This window comes from Tursiops truncatus, chromosome 4 (genome assembly GCF_011762595.2).
Source record: "Tursiops truncatus isolate mTurTru1 chromosome 4, mTurTru1.mat.Y, whole genome shotgun sequence".
Taxonomy (NCBI): Eukaryota; Metazoa; Chordata; class Mammalia; order Artiodactyla; family Delphinidae; genus Tursiops; species Tursiops truncatus.
In genome coordinates, this window is record NC_047037.1 from 25,782,402 (window position 1) to 25,802,303 (window position 19,902).

The following is a 19,902-nucleotide window of genomic DNA, read 5'->3' on the forward strand; positions in this document are numbered from 1 at the left end:
GAATCTGGGACGCATGCACGTGACTCAGTTTCCCCTAGGGAGCTTTAGCCATGAGAGACTTTAATTCAGAGGAGAGAAATATGAGGAAGGAGAGGACATTGTTGGTGAAGGCAGAGCAGAAAGACCTCAGGCAGTAAAAGTAGAGGCCTGTGTTACTGTATCCTGTGCGAACCACAGTGCCTGCGCGTGTTGACCAGATGTATGACTTGGGTATTGTTCTTAGATGAAAAGCTTTCCACTTGACTCTTTGAGATTCTTAGTTACCCAGAACCTTTAATTTTTTAGTTACCCAGAACCTTTAACCTAAGATTTTTTTTCTGGGGGGGAGTCCTTAGGTACACAGCCCCAGGATGATTAATTCAACTCAACAATATCAAGCTTCTGAGTTAGCTTCTTTGCCATTCTCCTGGCTTTGACCTCATGAGCACAAGATGACTGCTGCAGCTCTAAACATCTCAACATCCAATGACAGGAATGAGCATTTTCTCCTAAAGTATCTCTCCTTCTCTTTTTTTTTATTAGAGGGGAAAACCCTTCCCAGACAGTTTTTCTGGAAGTCACCCCCGCCATTACACTCCCTCCAACCCAGACCAGGTGTCTTCTCCTTAACATCACATTTGCAATCATGATGAAGGTATAATTGTCTTAGCCTGATCAACATCAATACCCCTGAATCTGGAGATGGACTCTCCTTCCCAAAGTGCTTTTCTGCCTGAGACCTGAACTAAACTAATGCTGTGAGAAAGAAAGGGGAGCAATAGCCTCAGAGTAGACAGCCAATTCTGTACCCCACACCAACACATCTTTCAATAATAAGTTCAACTGAAAATATTTCAATAACGCCTAACACCGGAGATTCATCTGGTCTGCTCTGTAGAACTGGCCTCTTCTTTCTTGGCGTCACTAGAGTACCCTGTGTGTACATTCACTGTAATGCCCAAAGCACATTTACCTTTCCCTTTGTTCACCTCTATGTAAGATTCTCAAAGACTGTGTTACCAAGTCCAAGCTCATACTGCTCGCTGCACAACAGACCAATAAATCGAGAGCCGAGTCATTGGGGCAAGGAATAGTGACTTTATTCAGAAAGCCAGCAGACAAAGAAGATGGTGGACTAGTGTCCCAAAGAAACATCTTACCCAAATTTGAATTCAGGCTTATTTTATACTAAAAGGGGAGGGGGTGTGGCTAGTTGTTGCAAACTCCTTGGTGTCAGAATCCTTTGTTCCTGCAGCTGTCCAGGTAGATTAGGTCACAATGTTCCTGTAAACTTCCAACAACACAAATATTATTCTCTGTTCTGCAACTTTTTATCTCTATATGAATGGAAAAGTATTATACCTTTAAAGGTCAGAGCCTTGAGAATGGGCTATCCTGTATATTTCGGACTATAGGCAACATTCTTAACTTGTAGCAAAAGCAACAGAATACAAAGTTTAAAGTAAAAGAAACTGTCCAATATGGAGTCAGATTTGTTTTTCCCTATTACAACTGGACAATATTTTATTTGTCTTTGCCTCTCTTGTGCATAGAATACATGGAAGAACACAGAAGGCACTTATTAAATGATTGCTGAATGAATAAATGAATGAATGAATGAGCAAATGAATGAGATGGTCTGTTCAGAGAAGCTGCTAATAAATGACCTCAGAATTCTGAATTTAAAACCCACAAGGGAAACCAGAACAGACCACATAACCATGCTGGGCTGAGCCTGAGCTTTGCAGAAAGCTTAGATGCAAAGAAAAGGCAACGTCTCAGAAGTCAGATGAGGAAGGTGGAAGGGAAGGAGGCAGGGTCTGGGGTTTGCAATCCTTCCCCTGGGCTGGGGCTGTGTATGTCACAAGCAGCTCATTTTTGGCAGAGGTAGCTGAGGAGAGCAGAATCTCCTGGGTCATGAACTGTTGTCTAGTAGTGGGCTAGATCTAACCATCTTCCATTTTTTTGTGGGTTGTTGTAGAAGCTGGAAAATTGATTTCAAAGTTGCAAGTTGTTTTCATACTTGTTACTATGGTCAGATCTCCAGGGAGCTTTATCAGCTTGTGGCTACATCCTTACTCCCAGTAATCCATTTTCCTAGATGTCTTATCTGGAGCAACACAAAAGAAATTTATTAGGATCTCAGTGAAAGTGTGCTGAGCGGTGGGTTGGGAGGAGAGCTAGATTCTGAGGATTCTCTAGTAGTGAGCAAAAGATGGAGAGTAACCATGACTGGTCATATTTATCACATCTTTTGATTTTTAAATAATTTTTATTGGAGTATAGTTGCTTTACAATGTTGTGTTAGCCTCCACTGCGCAACAAAATGAATCAGCCATACACATACAGATATCCCTTCCCTTTTGAACTTCCCTCCCATTTAGGTCCCCACAGTGCATTAGGTAGAGTCCCCTGTGCTACACGGTATGTTCCCATCAGTTGTCTATGTTATACATCGTACCAATAATGTATATGTGTCAGTCCCAGTCTCCCAATTCCTCCCTCCCCACCCCTTTCCCCCTTGGTATCCGTACATTTGTTCTCTACGTCTATGTCTCTATTTCTGCTTTGCAAATAAGATCATCTGTACCATTTTTCAAGATTCCACATGTATGCGTTATTATACGATATTTGTTTTTCTCTTTCTGACTTACTTCATTCTGTATGACACTCTCTAGGTCTATCCACATCTCTACAAATGACCCAGTTTCATTCCTTTTTATGGCTGAGTAATATTCCATTGTATATATGTACCACATCTTCTTTATCCACTCCTCTGTTGATGGACATTTAGGTTGCTTCCATGTCCTGGCTATTGTAAATAGTGCTGCAATGAACATTGGGGTGCATGTGTTTTTTTGAATTATGGTTTTCTCTGGGTATACGATCATGTCTTAAATGTGATAGTTATTTAATTTGGTGTGCTAGGTTTATATTTTTATATTAAGAATAAAAATATGTATAAGGGCTTTTCATGAATTTTCTGGAAACCTTCATATTCAACTCTAGTTTTTCACAGGGTGTGGAATTCTTCAATAGAAATTCTCCTACCTTAAATGTTTTCAGGAACCTGAATTCTATGATTTGGCTGACATTACTGTATGTATGTAGTGCTGTTTAAGAATATCACAAACTTGAAATGTTTAAAATGGAAAAAAATGCTGTCTTTCATTTGGTCTTTGGGAAGAGAAGGTGTAAGGAAACAACAGCCCGTTTCCTCCATTTTTCTGTATGAGTTTTTCAACTGTGGCCTTATTGACATTTTGGCTGAGATAATTCTTTGCTATAGGGTCTGTCCTGCACATTGTAGGATGTTTAGCAGCATTCCGGCCTCTGCCCACTAGATGCCACTAGCATCTTCCCCGTTGTGACAATCAAAAATGTCTGCGGACATTGCCAAATGTCCTTTGGGGGGCAAAATCACCCCCTGCTCTACATTAACACATCTCTTATATAGTAGCAGGGTCATTGTGCGTGTAAGTCAGAGACCTGTCAAACCTGAGATCCACGTGGTCCAGTCCCTGAGGGGGTGGGGTTCAAAGAAGCAAAGTCCTGATAGGATTTCTACTCTTCATCTCAAGGAATGTAAATAAGGGTCAGTATGTAATCTAGAGCAGCTCTTATCAAAATACCTTTCCTTTTATCTAATATCCACCATCCATTTCTCACCCACTTTCCCCAGAATAGCAGCTGTCACCCACCCATTCTCTCCCTACATCTCTCTGTGGCCTCCTCCCACACTCCCACATGATGCCTCTGAACAACATTCATGCCCCCTACTCTCCACTTTTTCCCTTAGAATCTACCCGTGTGGCTTACACCAACTCTCTTTCTCTTCCTTTCCCCGGATTCTCCAAAGATCCGATCTGGACCTTCCAAGCTCTTCTCCCCAGTTGCGTGTGGGTGGATGGGAGGAACTGGGCAACTCCAGCAGCACCAAATTTAGCAGCGGGGAGGAGGGTGAGGAAAGCTGGCGACACTCACATGTGTGAAGAGTTGCAGATTTTTTCACCCTACTCACAAATGTGCAAAGAAGATGTAGCATTTCATTTCTCCAAAATTGTTCTCATCTTTCTAACCAGCTTCCAACCACTAAATAGAAGGAGAACTATTCCGGCACCATTTAAATAGACATTTTAGGTAAATGGTCCATCTCTTTAGGTAAAAAAAATGCTACGTGTCTCAGGCAACTGCTGGGGCTAACAAACCCTGGAGAGACAGAGAGCACAAGATGGAACCCTCAGAGGCATGCAGCCTCTTCTGCTTCCTTGCTGCTTTCTGCTGTGGGAGCGGTCTGGGCACTCCTGGGTTGTAGCTAACCCATCCCTGGGAGCTCAGTGAGGACCTGCCGTGGAGGCTATATTTACGGTACCCGTGGTCTGGCTCCTCCTGGCTTGGAAGCTCATGGATGACTCTGTCACTGCTCTGGCTGCTGCTGCAGACCCCTTATCCTCCATCTGGCTCTTGCCTAGAACGCTCACCCTGCATCTTGCTGCCGACTCACCTTTCCCTCACAATGGCTGAGGTGTGGCCGTCTCTTGGCTCTCAACTCAGCCTCTTTCCAGGCCTCTTCTATGGACCAGGTGGAAACTCCTTCATCCAATTTATTCCAGGCTGGTTCTAGGGGCAGCCCAGGAAATCAGATTCTGCCTCTCTCCCTGCAGAATCGTGCTGTGCTATTGAGTTAAATCGGGATGTAGGCACTCCTGGGGGGTGCCAGCTGACCTGCAAGGTAAGCCCCTCCCAGAGTCCCAAAGATGAAGGCTTCAGAAGCCCTCAACCTGTCCCCCACCTACTTAACAAACCTGCCCACTTTGGGTGGAATCAGGAGAAGGGAGATTAGCATCACCTCTGACAACCTAGGACTAGTGGGGCGGCAGGGATGGGGTGGGCATTCTTTCTTTTCCTTGTCTACTTCCCTGTGTAAACTCTATGATGAAACTGACTTTTGATATGCCAACAAGAGAAATAAAGGAATCTAGAACATCTTTTCTCTCCCTTATGAAACCTAGCTTTTAAGATCATCCGGCAGAAAGATACTAAAATCCTATTTGGAAGCTGATACTTAAATTTCTTTTTCTTTTTCTTTGTGTCCCTCTGTAACAACACTAACCCTCCCTGAAGCAAGTGGAAACTTCTGGAAATACGAGGCAGGGGGAAGGGCAGTGCAGGGAAATAAAAAAGAAAGCAGCATGTTTGGGTATTTCACGATGAAATTACCACCATTATACACATTGATCATTTTTTCTATCCATGTCATGTTCTAACGTGGTAGTTCCATAGAGGCCTGCAAGGCCAAGACCGCAGCCTGTGGGCAGACTGCGTCTGTCCAGCGAATGGCCGGAAGAAGATGCAGGTGCTCAGACAGCAAACCAGAACCCTGAGGGCAAATCTTAGCAGACGGGAGAACTGTTTACCATCCTTGGGGTCTCTTGACCTGGAATCACAGAGCCTCAGGACTAGGACAGCCCTCCCAGGTGTGGGCTAATTTTCTCTCCCAAATGAAGTCAGGCCAGAGCCTGCAAGAGAGACTTCTTTGTAGCACTGTGCTTCCCTGATTCTACAGCTCAAAAGATCAATGTAATAAAATGTTTTTAACGGGAAGATTAACATAGGGTTATCAATTTAAAAGAAAAATTATTTTCTTGCAGTATAGTTGATTTACTATGTTGGGTTAATTTCTACCGTACAGCAAAGTGATTCAGTTATACATATATACACATTCTTTTTCATATTCTTTTCCATTATGGTTTATCCCAGGATATTGAATATAGTTCCCTGTGCTATACAGTAGGACCTTGTTGTTTATCCATTCTGTACATAATAGTTTGCATCTGCTAATCCCAAACTCCCTGTCCATCCCTCCCCTCGCCCCCTCTTGGCAACCACAAGTCTGTTCTGTAAGTCTGTGTGTCTGTCTGTTTCTTAGATATGTTCATTTATGTCGTATTATATTCTTTTTTTTGTGGTATGTGTCATATTTTAGATTCCACATGTGAGTTATCAATTTTTTATTTCGCCAAGCAAGTATGTTTGAAAGAAACCCCTATTCCTATCATCAATATATTTTTTTAAAAAGGACTTTAACACCTGAAAAGCTGGTGGTTTTGTTTTAAGGAAGGCATCATTATTGGTAAGAAAGAAAGCTACACAGATGACTGGAATGGCATGGAGCAAAGGCATGGAACAGAGGCAGGGAAGGGAGATAGGGGCAATGTCTATTCTAGGGTGGTAGGTATACTAAGAAATGCCTACAGGATTTGTATAGGGGCCTATGGGAAGCAGACTGAAAGGAAGTTAGAGCATGTCATGGAGATCCTTCAGTAACAGGGTGAGAAACTGGAATGTCAGCTTTGAGAGAGTCAGACCTTCTGACTCTTTCATGAGAAGGGAACTGACACGAAGAAAACCATGTTGGGGAAATTTAAGTTGTAGTTTATGTGCAGCCTCTGATGGAATTACTACATTTTGAGGGAGGGAGGCTAGAGGAAGGAAAGCCATTTAGGAGAGAAAATATGGAATCATCCCAGACTTTGGCTGAAGTGTAATCTTTAGTGGGAGAGGAATGGGGCACTTTTTCTGTGTCTGTTGGTTATTGTGTCTATTGGTGACCATGGCAAGGGTGGTGGGTGATTTTAAAGAGCGCTATATATATTCCTAATAACTTAATACGCAGTCACAGGGTAGACTTTAACGTTTTAGACAATTCCTCTTTCATTCTGTACAGAAGTTCGTCCATATTTATGCCACCTTTCTGCCTTGATTCATCGCATCCCGGTGTCTGTACTGTTATATGGCTTGTACGTTTCCTTTAGATCACTTACCACACTTTGCGATTATTTCATTAACGTGAGCATTTCAGTAATGTCTGTTTCCTCCACTAAACCACAGGGACAGGGTCCATGTATTTTCTTCACGATTCTATCTCCAGCCCCAAGCATGGGGCCCACCCGATATTTGATAGGCACTCAATAAATATTTACTGACTGCGTAAATGAGTGAACGAATAAAGGAATTTAGGAAGAATGACTGGAGTCATCCTCCTTAAACACACTTCACCGACTGCTTCTCTGTGTGTGGGCCTGTGCTAGGTTACGTCTTGTGGAGGGAGGTCCCCGAGGGCCACAATCAAACATAAATAATAGATCCCATGATCACTGCTACAGGAAGTGGGCTTCGTGGCTCCCCGTGGCCTTTCCCCTGCCTGTGTTTATGAGGCAGGGTGCTAGTGTAGCGCCACCTGTTGGAGAAAAAAGAAAATCCAGCTTTTTGCTCAATCGCATATCTGTTTACAAATACACACGTTGTAGTCCGATCTAGTTTTTGCCGACTGAGGATCTTCTCTGGCATTTGAAACTTTTTACATTTTAAAACTTTGGCTTCGGGACTTCCCTGGCGGTCCAGTGGTTAAGCTCCGCGCTTTCACTACGGGGGCACGGGTTTGATCCCTGGTGGGGGAACTAATACCCTGCATGCCCTGCGGCAAGGCCAAAAAATAAAATAAAAATAAATAGAGGGAGGGGATATGGGGAAATGTGTATGCATATGGCTGATTCGCTTTGTTGTGCCACTGAAACTAACACGGTATTGTGAAGCAATTATACTCCAATAAAGATCTATTTAAAAAATTAATAATAATAAAATGAAAATTTGACTTCATTTCCTCACCAAAATGTACCGTTTTCTTACTCTTTCTCTATTAAATAGTAGCTTTAATTCCATTCTCCATGTTTCAGATAAAAGAATCTTCTATATTAAATTGTAGTAAAATTTCTGTTGAACAAAAGGAGTCAGGGAGTGGGACAATGTCTAGAATTACCTTATGTGCCGTGTATGCATGAGTGACTTGAAGACACAGATATCTGTGCTAGAAATACATTCTATAGCCATGGTGTGACAGCACAATAAAAGATTATCGAAAGGGAACTTCAAGAACAGGCAGTTCCTCAGTCATTATTGTAAACACCTGTTAATTACACTGGAACCGCGCAAACATAGCAGTTAATGGAATCCTGGCCAAAGATGTTACTACTTATACTTTACAGGGACACATATATTTTCAAACATTGTATGTCAAACACATATGCACACCTTGGCCTATTTGTCCGTTTTAGGAGAAATGCATATTGACTTAAAGGATGCTGAGGGCTTCCCTGGTGGCGCAGTGGTTGAGAGTCCGCCTGTCGATGCAGGGGACGCGGCTTCATGCCCCGGTGCGGGAGGATCCCATATGCCGCGGAGCGGCTGGGCCCGTGAGCCATGGCCGCTGAGCCTGCGCGTCCGGAGCCTGTGCTCCGCAACGGGAGAGGCCACAGCAGTGAGAGGCCCACGTACCGCCAAAAAAAAAAAAAAAAAAAAGTTGGAAGAGGATGGGATGGTACTGAGGGGATGGCAATACTTGTTACAACAAGAACACTAAATGTGGGAAACATTTCTTGAGCTTCTGTGATACGAAAATATTTTTTACCTGGAAAAGTATTAAGTCCAGGAAGCACCATGAAGAGGTTTTCCACGATTGGGGGCAGGGGGCGGAATAATAGTTTTACTCACAGTTATCATAAAACGGATTTGGTGAATTCTTTAAACCCAAAGTCAGTAGAAATTTGTTTTTCTTAGGACTGGACACTAGATATCTCAGTTACCTTGAATCTGTAATGAGAAAAGAAGAATTTATTTAAAAGATTGGTACAGAAATGTGAGCTTTCTAATCTTGTATATGATGTAGCTTTTTATTTGGGGTACTGAATTTTTTTTTTTTTTGGCCACGTGGCATGCGGGATCTTAGTTCCCCGTCAAGGGCTCAAACCCGTGCCCACTGCAGTGTAAGCGTGGAGTCTTAACCACTGGACCAACAGGGAAGTCCCTGGGGTACTGAAATTTAATTTCAATGAAACTTTCTTTGAAAGGCTATGGTTATTACCTTTAAAATTCTTAACTAAAAACTCATTGAGGGCTTCCCTGGTGGCGCAGTGGGTGAGGGTCCGCCTGCCAATGCAGGGGACACAGGTTCGTGCCCTGGTCCGAGAAGATCCCATATGCCGCGGAGCGGCTGGGCCCGTGAGCCATGGCCGCTGAGCCTGCGCGTCCGGAGCCTGTGCTCCGCAACGGGAGAGGCCACAGCAGTGAGAGGCCCGCGTACCACAAAAAACAAACAAACAAAGAAAAACTCATTGAAATCTCAGTAATGTTCTGCAAATTCCTGGATGAGGAAATAAAAAGAAAGACATTTAGGGATTTATTAAAAGACTTAGCTGAAAGTGGAATTAGAAATCAGGGTACAATCCAGAAATTACCAGCTTCCTATATGATCCCCTAGAAAGCAGCTATTTCCATTGAGTAATTTACAAGAGTTTCGTTAATGTAAAAATAGAAAGTGCTCCAGATGAGACATATATTTACCAGAAGTATGATGTGGTGGAGCCCAAAGGCTTGGTTGTTTAATACTGAAATCACTGTTTTTACGCTCCGAGATGCCATTCGTTCAAATTCCCTCCATCTGGGTCTTGCTTTCCTCCAGCACTAGGGGGAGTTCAACATTCTTTTCCTGAAGGAAGAGCTCAAGAACCAGTGGAATTCTCACGACCACCATACAACTTGCAATTTTTTTTGGTAATGAAAAGTAAACAAATGCGTATCTATTAAACTAGAAAATGTTCATCTGAAGTAATCTTGGGCGCCTCTAGTGGCACACATACATAGCCTGTTCTTGGGACAGTGGGCTCTTGACTCCCGCAGTCATGTCTGCAGACAAGGGGAAAGGATGAGAGTAGAAGCCAAGCATGGATGAAGGTAGAAGAGAGGCCCAGAGAGGACACGACATATACCTATGCTTCTACCCACTTTGTCTCATGGACTCCTCCCAAACCTGCGGGGGAGGAAAAAGGAGTGGCACTCTACCAGGGTGACCCCCGGGGGGTGGGTTAATTACAGCAGGTGCCACTGGATCTCTGGCCCTGCCCACTTCCCTCCCATTCACACACATACCCAGCTCCTGGTCTCTCTCTAACACACACACACACACACACACACACACACACACACACACACGCACGCACACCCTGCACCAAGGGTAGCCTTGGTCCGGCCTCCATAACTGCTGAGAAAGGGTGGAAATAAAAGGCGAATTGTTAGTACATGAGCCTCTTAGGTGGCATTTTTGGTACTTCCTGGGAAATCACCCCTTGCCCTCAACCTCTGGCCCTCCCAGGGTCATTGCCCACCCCGCCCCCCAATGCCTCCCTCACGGGGCCATTTATCCAGGCTCCCGTGGGTGTGCTCTTGAGTCAGAACTGGCCAGGGAAGTTGAAGGGAGCTCAGTTCTGTTCCCAGGCTGCTGAGTTTCACTGAGAAGGAACAAATGATGACTGTTCTGCAAGGCCATACAATGAGCCACTTTCTCCGAGAGCCGTGATCTTTACCCAGGAAGAGGCCAAGCACACTTATCAAGTCTCTGCATTTGCCTCAGAGGAGCTGTGATAGAGCAAGAAGGCCCTCATTGTCACCGAGAGCTTCCAGTAGCCACCAGAGCTTTTCACACAGAGCCCTTGGTTGCCTGGTCCACGGCTGTCACCCACTTTTACTATGGAAGTGGATTATTTAAACTTAAAAAATCATTTATTTAGTTCCATTTGGATTCACCTGGATGACGGCCAGTGTCTGCCCTTGCGGCCGTGCTACCACAACCATGTTGGTTGCTCACTCATAACTCATCTCTTCTCCTGCTGTGCTCGAGAGCTCAGGTTTTATGCAGCCATTTGGTGACCATGAGCCCAGTTTAGGAGATAACACTTATTGCGAACACCTGTTTCCTCTTTACCAAGGATTAGTCTAAATTGTGGGTCGCTGAGGACCTTCGAGGAAGGGAGAAAAGCCCTGCCACGCTGCCCTTTCTTTTTGCTCTTGGACTTGTGTAAGAGTCTGATGCTTGGATTGACTTTGGCCATCTTCTGTCTGTGAGGGTAGATATTACGGACAGCATCGACAGATGTAAATAAAAGCCTGAGTCCTTGTTGACACAACTGAACTTCAGAAGTGCCTACTTTGAGACTTCTTGTTGGTTTTTTTTCTGTGGATTGCAATCCAAAGCCTCTTAACAGATACATATGCCTTCCCCCCCACCAGGGGCTCTAACACCATTAGGCATAACCCTTCAGCAAACAATTTATAAATACTCTGGTTTCATTATGGCTTAAAGCAAGATGCTGGACTCCAGAGGATTTCCAGGGAGTTTGATTGTGCAGTTACACTGCAGAGGAACTGGAAATTGATTTGAACAATAAGCATCAGGTTGGATGGCCAGGGAATCCCGTTTCCTGTCAAGACAACAGCCTGCTTACCTCAGAACTGGCTTTCTTCTTTGTTTAGTCCTTTTTCTCTCCCTGAAGGATTTGGAACAGAGATCCACCCATCCACCCATCCATCCATCCATCCATCCAGTAAATATCTATTAAATTCCCTTTGTGTGAGCATTTGTCAGCGTGGCTATGATGGGGTCCCCCGGTTTCCCTTAGCCACGGGCTGCGTGCACTGTGACGAGTGTGGCAGTCCTGTAGGCCATGGGCTTTTTGGTTAACAGCGTCCTGCTCCCAAAGCTGGGCTCTTCTGGAGGCAGTGTCAAGGCGGCCCTTGGGGGAGCTCAGCCTAACAAAGATTTATCCCGTTTCGATCATGCAGGGCCCCTGTGTCAGGTGTGGGGTAAAAGTCATACTGCAATCGTGATACAGGTGCTATTACATCAAAACATGTAAAACGGGGACTTCCCTGATGGTCCAGTGGTTAAGACTCCACGCTTCCAATGCAGGGGGCACGGGTTCGATCCCTGGTTGGGAAACTAAGATCCCACATGCAGACATGCAGAACGGCCACAAAATAAAATAAAAATTTAAAAAAAACTTTATTAAAAAAACATGCAGAATGGGTGTCACTGGCTTCGAAGAGGTCTCTGAGGGGAGAGTTTAGAAATGCTGCCTCACTTACTTGACAGATGAGAACACACACCCAGAGGAGATGAGTCGCTTGGTCTACATATGTTAAATCCGTCAAGCTGCACACGTGAGACTTTCAAAAAGAAAAGAGAGAAAAGCAGAAAAGAACAAAATGACCCTAGATATTGTTTTTTTACCACCACACACACATATACACAAAGAAATAAAGGCAGAACTTTGAATATAGGAAAATCAATGATACTTTACCTATTTAAATTAGTAATCATGGGAATAAGCCAATTAATTGATCATCCTTCTCCAGCTGGAAGCCCTTCTAAAACTTAAGTTGAAGTTTCAACTTTAATTTCAAGGAGACGCTTCCCAGTGTGTGCTGTTTTCTACAAGTGATGTGCGGTAGAAACGCTGGTCTCTTGGTGTAGCTCTTAGGGTTCGAATTCATACCTTGGAGCTGTTGGCTCCCACTCTGGGGTAAGGAATGGTCCCCAAGATTCAGGACGGGCTGGATGTTTGTAAGAGAACAACCTCTGGTGACCTTTTGAGCCTGAGCACCTTGCCCCGGTTGACCGGCTTTATCTCAGATCTGCCGGCATATCAGGAATCCTAAGGGTATCAGATGCAGAACCTGCTCAGAGAACACCTGCCTCGTCTTTCCCACCTCAGGAGACACAGGAGTGCAGTTCTAATGGGCACAAGGGGAGTCCATTTCCTTGCTGGAAACCCAGGAGTAACATTGACTTCAGGTGTGGCTGGATTCAGGGCTCAGTGTCATCAGGACTCAATTTCCCTCTGTCTTGAGGTTCTTCCACTGAGATAGTCACGATCTCAGGACGTCCAAAGTGGCCCCACTCAGCTCCAGGCAAGGAGGAAGCAGAATCTCCAGACTGTGTGTCTTCCTAGCTCCAAGTCCAGTCAGGAGAGAATCATGCCTTCTCTCTTACAGCATTTCCAGGAGTCACTAAGTCTCATTGGCTCTGAGTGGGTCACATGCACACTGCTGAGCCAATCCCTGTGACCATGGAAATGCAATGCATTGATTAGCTTAGGCCTAGATCACATGCTTCTTCCTTAGAACTCTTCCCAAATGGACAGCTGCCTCCCCTTCCCAGAAGGTTTCCTGCTGCCACAATGCCTCTGTATTTCCTTCTGCTTTCATGGGACCATCACACGTCGATTGGCCAGTGGCTGTGAGGTGCAATTACCTGGCTGCCTGCATGGGGAACAGTCCACATATCCTAATGGCTTACAAAGGTGGTCTTCTCACCTGGCCTCTGAGACTGGCAGCAACCTAGCCTTGGCCAATGTATGAGACGGGTGCTACCATTTGGCAATTCAGTGGCTTTCAGGTGCTTTATTATGCCCTCCCCAATCCTACAAATGTAGTTTCTTCCTTTCCACCCTTAATGGGTAGATGGCCCATGGTGGCATCTCTTTGCTGTATTGGTGGCCACTTGAGAGCGCTGGCAAGTTGGTCCATGGTCTGCAGCTATTGTCCATGGCTACTCTTTGGCCCACAGGGGGCTCATAGATACTCCTAATTCTCTGCAAGCACCTTCTCTTTTCACCCTTCTGGGTGTACCACGCCACACCGTACCATGGCACCCAGCCTTACTCTAGGGGTATTTGCATATACCCTCAGCCGTGTGTGTGTGTGTGTGTGTGCGTGTGTGTGTATGAGCAGTGGGGTCACCTCCCAGTCATCCAGGTAAGAAGCAAGTGTAACTAGTTTCTGGAATGGTGGTCAGGTACAACCCAAGTTTGAAGCAGAACCTGACATCCTGTTATTGTCTGTCCTGTTCTGAGTATTAGTGTTAATCTAAAAACCCTGAAGTTCGGGATATCAAAATGTAGGTACTACTGAGAAAGTGGCTGATAGCGTGCACGCACTGGGTCAGTGCAACAACGACATGTATTTCCTTCAATAAGTGAAACGGGGAGCGAGTTACTAGAAAGGGAAGAGGGGCAGGCACATCACTGGAACGGGCTGTCCTGCTGGGTCCCAGCTGGAGCATCAGTGACCTCTGCTGGCAGGATTTTCCTCTCTAGTCCACACAGGGTTAGAGTCTCCTTCAGGTCTGTGTGTCTGGTTCAGTATTCAGAGAGATGTCACAAGACTGATCTCGGAGAGGGTAGGGCAGACTGGGTTTTCATGCTAAAACTTTTACCAGGGGGTTGGCGGTCACAGCAGTCAGGAGTTTAAGCATGGATACTAACCTGCCTCCATTGGCTTTCTCTCAAATGTGAATGGCTTGCTTACAAGACTCATTTTCCAGATATAAACACGTTTTCTTTCTTTTTTAAGGAATACTTTTCTCAAAAAGAACACATTAAAAACACAGGTTTCACATAAACAAGTGTATAAAATTTCTTAAGAATAACACGTTTGCAGTTTGACAAAGTGAGGTGAAGACACTCTGTCAAAATAAGTTCACTTTTTTCTGTAAAGGATGAGGCGTCCTTTACAAATACCTCTACCAAACCCCACACTTCACATGATCATGCGCCCTCTCACCCACAGAGGCCTGTGAAACGCTGCTGTTGGTAAGGCCTGAGCCCACCTCCATGCCAGGAGACTTTTTTTTTTTTTTTTTTTTTGGCTGCGTTGGGTCTCTGTTGCTGTGCGCGGGCTTTCTCTAGTTAGGTGAGCGGGGGCTGCTCTTCGTTGCGGTGCGCGGGCTTCTCATTGCGGTGGCTTCTCTTGCTGCGGAGCATGGGGTCTAGGCGCACGGGCTCAGTAGTTGGGGCTCGCGGGCTCTAGAGTGCAGGCTCAGTAGTTGTGGCACACAGGCTCAGTAGTTGTGGCTCGCAGGCTCTAGAGCGCAGGCTCAGTAGTTGTGGTGCACGGGCTTAGTTGCTCCTCTGCACTTGGGATCTTCCCGGACCAGGGCTCGAACCCATGTCCCCTGCATTGGCAGGCAGATTCTTAACCACTGCGCCACCAGGGAAGTCCCAGGAGACTTTTTTATAACTGCCTGGGTACAACTGCAGTGGGAGACTGGGGTAGAAAGCTGGGCAGCAAAGTCGAGGCCACCATGACAGGTTTTGAGGGTCACACTGTTGCAGTTACTGACTAAGCAGCTCTTGTCCCCACGGGACCACGTGATGGGCACTTGAGGGCCTCTCCCAGCCCACCTGCCACCTCTGATTATGGATCATGGTTTGCCCTCAAGGTCGGGTCTCTGCAGCCATCTTCTAACAGGGCTCTGTCCCTTTAACCAGAGTTCATTGGACCAGGAGTAAACTGAGTGAGGGGAACCAATCTCTTCAGTGGGGAGTTGGGGAGGGTGGGAATCAGATTTTCTTTTCCAGAAATTGGCAATTAGGACACAGGCATGGCAGTCAGTCTCTGATAGAGACTTTGCCTGTCCTGTAGAGATGGCCAGCATCTTCCATTGTGGGCAGGGAGAGGCAGAGAAGGCCAGCCAGCACAGAGAGAACTGAGTAAATGTGAACACAAAGGGGACACAGAGATGAGGTGACGGGGAGAGACAGAAGGCTTCTGCTTCCTGATTCCAATTTTCATCCGAGGTCCAGGAACTGCCGGGAAACTGGGTTCTCATTTCCTATGTCGATTCTCATTGCTCAGAGTGGTGAAGGCCTTGGACTTGGACCTTGGCATCTGTTAAACGGTGAAAACAGTACTTTCTTTTCAGGTTCTTCTGAGGAATAGAGATGAAAGCATCTGACACAGCGCCTAGCTCAGTTTTAGCTGAATGCTGTTTGTTTTGCAGTGCTTATGACTGACTTTACATCAAAGTGTCCTACTAGTAGAGATTACGAGTGTCAACCATGATGTTGGATGTCCTAGGTTTGCATCCAGACTCTCATGGTTGGGGGAGGTTATTATTAGAAATGTCTTTGCTCTTTTTGAAGACTTTTTTTGGGGGGAGGAAAACTTTATTCCATTCAGCATGGACATCTTTACCATCAATTGCAGAGAACCAGCCTGAGACTGAAGCCAGAGGAAAGTAGAGCAGAGAGAAAAGGGAGAGAGAGAGAGAGAGAGAGAGAGAGAGAGAGAGAATATAACTTTGCCTGGCCCTTGGATCCAGTTTTGCTTAAAGCCAACTATTCTCTCTATGGCAATTGAGAAGATCCTGACTCAGTTTCTTTGTTCTTGTGTTGAGACGTAGACATACAATGTACTAGAAACTAAGTCTTGTATTTCCCACCCACCCAGCCCCCGCTGCTCCCCCACCATGGTCTGAAGGTAGGGTTGAGGAATACAGGATTGAAGGGTGGTTTCTAAAGGAAGTTCAGGTGCTTTAACGATAAAAATAGAAAGGGGGGCTTCCCTGGTGGTGCAGTGGTTGAGAGTCCGCCTGCCGATGCAGGGGACACGGGTTCGTGCCCCGGTCCAGGAAGATCCCACACGCCGGGGAGCGGCTGGGCCCGTGAGCCATGGCCGCTGAGCCTGCGCGTCCAGAGCCTGTGCTCCGCAACGGGAGGGGCCACAACAGTGAGAGGCCCGCGTACAGCAAAAAAAAAAAAAAAGAAAGAAAAAGAAAAACAAAGAAAGGGACTCAGCAGGAAAACCCATCCACCCCACTTGGAAGGACAGATGGGGGACTCGGGGTGGGGTGGGAGGCGGAGGGGGAGAGGGCTGGGAAGACTGAGACAGGCCATTACTTACCCTTAGAGTGGACTCCACGAAATGCCTTGTGTGGGCATCTGGAAGCTGTGTGATGAGCTGGGTTTCCCAGAAGTTTCTTCAGAGAAACGAGACTAGACTAGAAACTTAAATTTAGTAGGAGTTGTCCCTACTAAAATCCTTTAATTCTTTAAATTAAATCATTTAAATGAATAATTTAAGTATTAAACGGTGAAAACAACACCTTCTTTCCAGGTTCTTCCAATGAATAAAGATGAATCTTTAACCATGCTTGGGCCTCCATTCTCCCAGCCCAGACCTGCACAGCCTGGTTAGATTTCCGTGTGGTCTAGAAGTTTCCTCACGGCTGAGGGGTGGACGGTGGAAAGTCAACAGTCCCATTAATTGTTTCAAACTGAAATTGCCACTTTGTTCCACTCGTGTCCTGGCCGCTGATGCCCTGTTTCTTTCTGAACAGCTTCTTCCCCATGAGGGTCACCAATCATCCCGGTTTTCCCAAGACTGTCTCGGTTGAGCACTTCGAGTCCTGCATCTCGGGAAGACCCTCCTTCCTGGGTGCACCGGGATGGCTGGTCACCCTAGAATGGGGACCTGGTGCTCCTCATTTTGAGAGCAACGTTCTGATGCTGGAAACGTAGAGCTACATGAGCAAGCTCTGCGCTCAGCCTGGAGGGGCAGGTTGTCTGATAGCAGGGCTGGAATTGAAAACAAGTGATCTCAGATTGCTGTGTGGGACTGAGGCGAAGGCCAGCAGAGGTCTGAGGGGCTGGGGTTTTTGACCTAGATATTGCGAAATGATTATGCCTGTGTATAAGGGGGGTGGTGGTGGTGGGGATGGACATTTCAATATGGCCCAGAGCTTGTGGGGATGGACATTTCAATATGGCCCAGAGCCAGGCATTTTGAGGAACAGTGCCCAAACATTTGCAGGGTTGAGGGCAAAAGCACATAGATGGAGGCGTATATATCATATATCAAAATATTTAAAAGTTATAAATCAGGCTAACAAGTTCTTAATTAAATACGCTCTACTCTCGGGCTTCCCTGGTGGCGCAGTGGTTGAGAGTCCGCCTGCCGATGCAGGGGTCACGGGTTCGTGCCCCGGTCCGGGAAGATCCCACATGCCGCGGAGCGGCTGGGCCCGTGAGCCATGACCGCTGAGCCTGCGCATCCGGAGCCTGTGCTCTGCAACGGGAGAGGCCACAACAGTGAGAGGCCCGCATACTGCAAAAAAACCCAAAAAAACAAAAAAACAAAAACGCTCTACTCTCTTCCCTTGACAAACATACTTTCATAATGATCTGAAAGGCCAGGTTTGAATGTGGAATTCCCATCTCTTTGGTGCTCTGGGCTGGAATGAGGCAGCACAGGAAGGGCTGGCCCCTGGTCTACCTCCCATACCTTCCTACCCTCAGCTCTGCTCCTCCCCACGTTGCCGGGGCCCTCATGTGGACCCGGAAACTATATCCCAAACTCTGTCCAAATCCCCTTCAAACAGCTGCCCCTTGCCATCCCTGGGACCTGGCAGAGTGACACTGGCAGAGAAGAGGCCTGAGCAGGCCCTGGAAGCAGACAGGGAATTCTCAGGTCCTGGGTACTCTGACTGCGGTCTGGGGAATGGCACAGATTCTGGGTGGGCCCATCTCTGCTGGCCCTGCAGACTCTTTGTCCCGAGGGGAGGGGACCCCTGGAGGAGGCCAGGGCAGGGCCCTCTCACTTGGTGTCAGAATGATGCTGAGTGGTGAGCTGTTCCCAGTGGCTGGAACGTTGTCATATCAGCACGAGCAATAGCAGAACAGGAGGCTGGTTCTCACTGTGATGAGAGACGACAGAAAGCGTGGCCCCGGATTTTCACCTTTGCTCTTTAGGAGGGGAAATACGTGGGAAATGGCCCGCCACTCTTCCCATTCACCACATGTACACAGGAGCTGGGCACATCCAAGTCAATGTGCGGGACCTGGCCTTTTGACCCAGTAAAACTGAGAAGCTAGAAATTAATAGGACCTAAACTATATACTCTCTCAGGTTGTCAGGGTGAGGGAAGCAGGCCACTTGGGAACGAGTCAGCTTCTCTCTGGCAACACCCCATTGCTCCAGTGAAGTGAGTAAGCTTTTTGAAGTAGAGACGTCCTTTCCTTGTCCTTCCGTAGAGGGCCCGGACCTGCCTAAAGTAAGCGACGACCCAGACTTTCAGGGCTATGACATTGTACAGCAGGGGGCGCTGAAGGAGCTTGAAAAACCTCTCTGAGGCTGCTCTACACCTCAGTTCCACCTCTTCTGGTCCAGCTCTAGGCTCCCCCCATGTCTGACCCTTTTGAGCAGATGTCTAAAAGTGTTAGATTTTAATTACTTATAGGAAAAACAACACACACACACGTGCGCACACACACACACACGCACACGCACACGCACACAATTCCATTTCCTGATTGGAGAGAGACAAGCAAAAGTATGAAGTCTTCCATTTGCCTTGGGGCACACAAGGCCGCATTTTCACCCCCAACATAAAAACAGCCTTGTTTAGATCATCCTTGAAATTTGGTCCAGTTTGTACTCTCCTCATTTCTTTCCATTCATAGTATTTTTAGAATTTCTTCCTCTCTCCCAAACTCCTGATAGAACCCCAGGAACTCTCTGGTTCTACTATGGATAATGCTGTTCTCTTAACCACCACAACTTTGCTATGAGAGGTTGTGCTGTGCTCTTGGGCTCTAGGACCCTCTTGCCTCTCCTATCAGTTCCTCTGGAACTCAGATGCCTGGGATTAACTCCACAGCGGCGAAGCTGTAGGACCTTGGGTAAGTTATCTAACTTCTCTGTGCCATGGTTTTCTCAAGGGAATTATCCCTTGCAGTAGCTTGTCTCTAAAGATGCCTGCCATGGGACTTCCCTGGTGGTCCAGTGGTTAAAACTCTGCGCTCCCAATGCAGGGGGCCCGGGTTCGATCCCGGGTCAGGGAACTAGATCCCGCACGCATGCCACAACTAAAGATCCCTCATGCCGCAACGAAGATCCCTCATGCCGCAGGTAAAACCCAGTGCGGCCAAATAAATAAATAAATATTAAAAAAAAAAAAAAGATGCCTGCCATCGATCCCTTCCCTCCCCGTATGTGCCCGCCACTCCCCTATCGAGAAGTGGACTCCATTCCTCACCCCTCTTGGATCTGGGCTGGCTGTGACTACTTTGATGCCCAGTGCAGTCAAGCCCTGAGTTGACTCCACCCCACCAGCGTCTGACTACAACTGCATGGGAGGCCATATAAGAACAGGTTGCACTGGTCACTTCTTAAGTAACTTTAATTCAAAATAATCAATATGCCATTGTGGCATATTTTGGGATGGCCTGTCCTGAGCCCAGCAGTGTATAT